The following is a 3,795-nucleotide window of genomic DNA, read 5'->3' on the forward strand; positions in this document are numbered from 1 at the left end:
ATTTGGGGGGGGGGGGGTGCTCGTATAGCTTTAGATGAAGTTTACAAATTACCAAGGACAAAATTTTTTGCATTCCACGTAAGTGAGGTACAAGAATAGCCATTTTTCAGCAACCTTATCAAAACTAAGTATTATAGCTTTATTTGCTCCTTGCCAATTTCCAGAAGAATAAATGTATCTGTTAGTTGCATATGCATTTGTTCACAACTTATTTCTTTGAAACAAACAATTCCAGCTGTCCTGTTGGAAAAGGACTTTAGTAGAAATGAAACCAGGTGAGATGCAGATAGGTGTTGCACTTGAGCACATTCCGTCTCCTCGCTTGTCCTTTGAAGCAGGTGTCTGCATGTGGCTTTCCTGCTTGTGTATATGATGCCATCACCAACTCCCCTACAGTCTACACCTCTGAGATTTACGCAGACAAGGTCAAGCTACTGATTCTCTTCCAAGCTACATGTCAACGAAATCCCTTCCGGTAGGGAAGGATTGTACTGCAATTCACATAGAACACCCAGGGTGCTGGTAACTCATGTCCACAGAGTCTAAGCTCATTGTATGCATGGGTCTCATTACACTGTGTCACGACAAGCCAAGGATAAACCCTGCACTGGATGCCAACAGCAATGATGCTGTATGTTCATCAAATAAAAAAACCCGTGTGAGTCAAGATTGTCCTGGACGATCCACAACCTGAAGACTAGACACTGTCTAGAGAACAAATATATGACGGTCAACTGCTTGACTTTTCTTTCGGAGATAAATAATATCACTGTAAACCATTTTATGCACCCTGATGATTTTTTGTTTAGTTTCCTGAGGTAAACGTTCTGAAGAAATTCGACAGTGGTAAATAAAATCACATTACAACTGCTGAGAAACTCCTGCTAGCTTGTTCAACAGTCAAACAACATGTATTGACTGGAGGCAATTAGAGCCTATATGTAAGAAGTGAAGGCCTTGCCATCAGAGCAGACTGTCCGGGCACCAACAAAGCTTCTCCACTTAGTAGCTGTGAAGTTGGGCAATTTAGTTAACCCCTCAGTGCCTCAGTTTTCTCTGTAAAATGGGGATAAGTTGAATGTTACTTCAGGAGGTGCTATAAGGATTAAATAAGAGAATATATGCTTCTAACAATGCCTGAAACATAGTAAGTCCTCTTTAAATGGTATTGGCTAATGGAAAGCATGTATAGACCAGACATTAGACTCAATATAACTATAACCATATACACAATTTTATACATACACAGAGATATATCTATACAAAAAAGTATACACATTTTAAGAAAGGAAAAAAACTGTGTTAAAATTGTAATAATATATACCAATAACAAAAGGTGAATACTAGTCACATTTGACTTCTGCGATTACAAGAGGTGTTCAAAGTGTTCAGACATTTCTGATTACAGCAAACTAAAAGTAATACATAGACATCTCTTAAAATGTGTATACTTTTTTGGCACACCTAGGATGTGTGTGTGTGTGTGTGTGTGTGTGTGTGTGTGTGTGTGTGTGTGTAAATTAGACCCAGTCACTAACCTCAACTAATTTACAACACAGTAGGGAAAATAAACTTATATTCAAAACCTACAAATTCTTCAAGGCTTATATTAAATGTATGAAAGTCTTCATTAATTCCATGTTATTCAGTGTAATCTTTCCCCACAGCAGCTTAAAGAGACTTCTCTTTATCATGTTCCATCAAGTTTTATCATTAATTATGGGCATGTCTATTCTTTCCTACCAAATTCTGATATCTTTGAGGTTGATTCCTTCATCTTCCTTCTCCACGCCTGGTCGGATGGCTAGCACAGAATAAGTGCTCAGTAAGTGTTTGACAAATGAATAAATGACAATACAAAGCATTAAACTGGTGACGGCCACGAATCCCATGACAATCCAAGCACTGCAGACATTCACCTTCATCTCCTGTCGTGAAAGCTGAAGAGATCCAGAGAGATCTGCCCCCATTTTACATGACTAGGGAAAGTCTCATGAAAAACATGGCACTGCTGGTAGTTCTTGAATGATCGAACAAAGCACTCAGTCTTACTGAGTCTCAGCTTCTTTAGTCATTGTCGAAATTTAGGAAATGTGTGTTTCTTTATATGCCTCCTTGAATTTACAGAAATAGCCCAAGTATTGATTCTCAAGACATAATTCACCCCAGTGCACAGGTCCCAGGAAACGGAGAGCTCTGTGACAGAGATACACATCATGTGTCCAAAGATAACTTCATAATGGTTTCTGGGTTGTTAAAAATAGGAGGAAACCATTGCCTTTTAGAGGAAAGTTACAGTAAATGTCACCCTATGAATAAACATTGCAGTGACATACTTAAGCCTGGTTTTACTTGTTATGATTATGCTGTCTGACTCTTACCACCAGAAGTGCTCCCCTCATATTTTCCTTCACATTAACATTTACGATGAAGGGGCAGCATTCCCCTCTGCTCACTTTGGCCAAAATGAGTCTCTTTACACCCAGCAATATTTCAACAGTCACAGACCAGTGAGAGACCAGCATAAACCCAGCTTGCTGAGGGCCCCTGCACGGTCCACCAGCTCTGCCCCGGCCAACAGAACTGCCATTTAAAATCCATCTGCTGCAGTTCACGGACCTAAATTCTGACCTAGCAGGTAGCCGTTGAGCCCGAACTGAGCAGAAAGGACCAGAGGCCCTAAAGGGAAACATTCTTCAACACCACTACACATTCCCCAAGACATGAAACACCTCAGACAGCATCTTGAGGCATATTTTTCAGGGCAGAAGTAGCAGAAAACAGAACATGACTCCCCACCCCTTCTTTATATTCCAATGAGATTTGCTAGTTTAACCAGAGCTGCAGTACAAAAGCACTTGTGGTTCATGTTATATTAATAGTGTGGCCTGATTATCAAAAACCATTACTCTTGGTTATCTTGCCGTGGCTGTACAGAGCTGCTATAAGTCAGAGTGACTGCCCACACAGCGTTTGCTCCATGCTTGTGATAACAGTATTCTTAATGCAAAAGTGCATTTGTAAAATTATTGCCTTTTAAAGATCAGATTTGTTATAAATGAGATGTGATCACACAACTGCTTTTTTTCTGTATAAAAAAATTAAATACATAAATTAAATGTCAGTATCCTCCATTGTGGCGGCCTCCTACGGGTCAGTTTACTTGTGGTCAAACTCTGGGGTATGGCTTTCAAAGCAGATGTGTTGTTAGCTGAATCCTGGCCAGAGGCACAAGCAGTTGCTTTTTCTTCTCCTCTTCTTTGATGTTGTCTTCTGTAGTTCTGATTGCCGCCTTGTGGATCCAAGCCCTTTTTTTATGCTTGTGGAGGGGGGCTTTGTTTAGTTTAGTTTAGTTTTTAAAAGCAGTCATGATAATGGGTCGGAAACCATACCATTTCCCTATAGATTCAAATCATTGTTTCTGGTTCTTTGCAGAACTCCATGTGGCTTGGAGTGGCTGCATTCATAGCTCCTTAATGCTAATGCCACCATGGTTGACTTTTTAATGTAGCCCTCCCTTACTGTGACACTCTCACAGGCTGGGGTTTTGTGTGGAAGAAGACACAAAGACAGGAAGGAAAGCAACTCTAATAAAGTGAAAGAACTCGGTTTTAATGCTCACTAATCTCCTCCTCTAGGTTATATATCTCATTATGATTGTTACAACGACCAGGAGTGAGAGTACCGTGGTTTTACTTGTGAAACACAAGGGAACCTGTCACTGTGCATCTTCCAAAACTCACAAGTTCCTTTATAAACAAAAATATACGGGGAAAATATATGGAACCCTTCCTC

This window comes from Carlito syrichta, unplaced genomic scaffold (genome assembly GCF_000164805.1).
Source record: "Carlito syrichta isolate Samal-C Ts95f unplaced genomic scaffold, Tarsius_syrichta-2.0.1 Scaffold302623, whole genome shotgun sequence".
In the NCBI taxonomy this organism is placed as follows: Eukaryota; Metazoa; Chordata; class Mammalia; order Primates; family Tarsiidae; genus Carlito; species Carlito syrichta.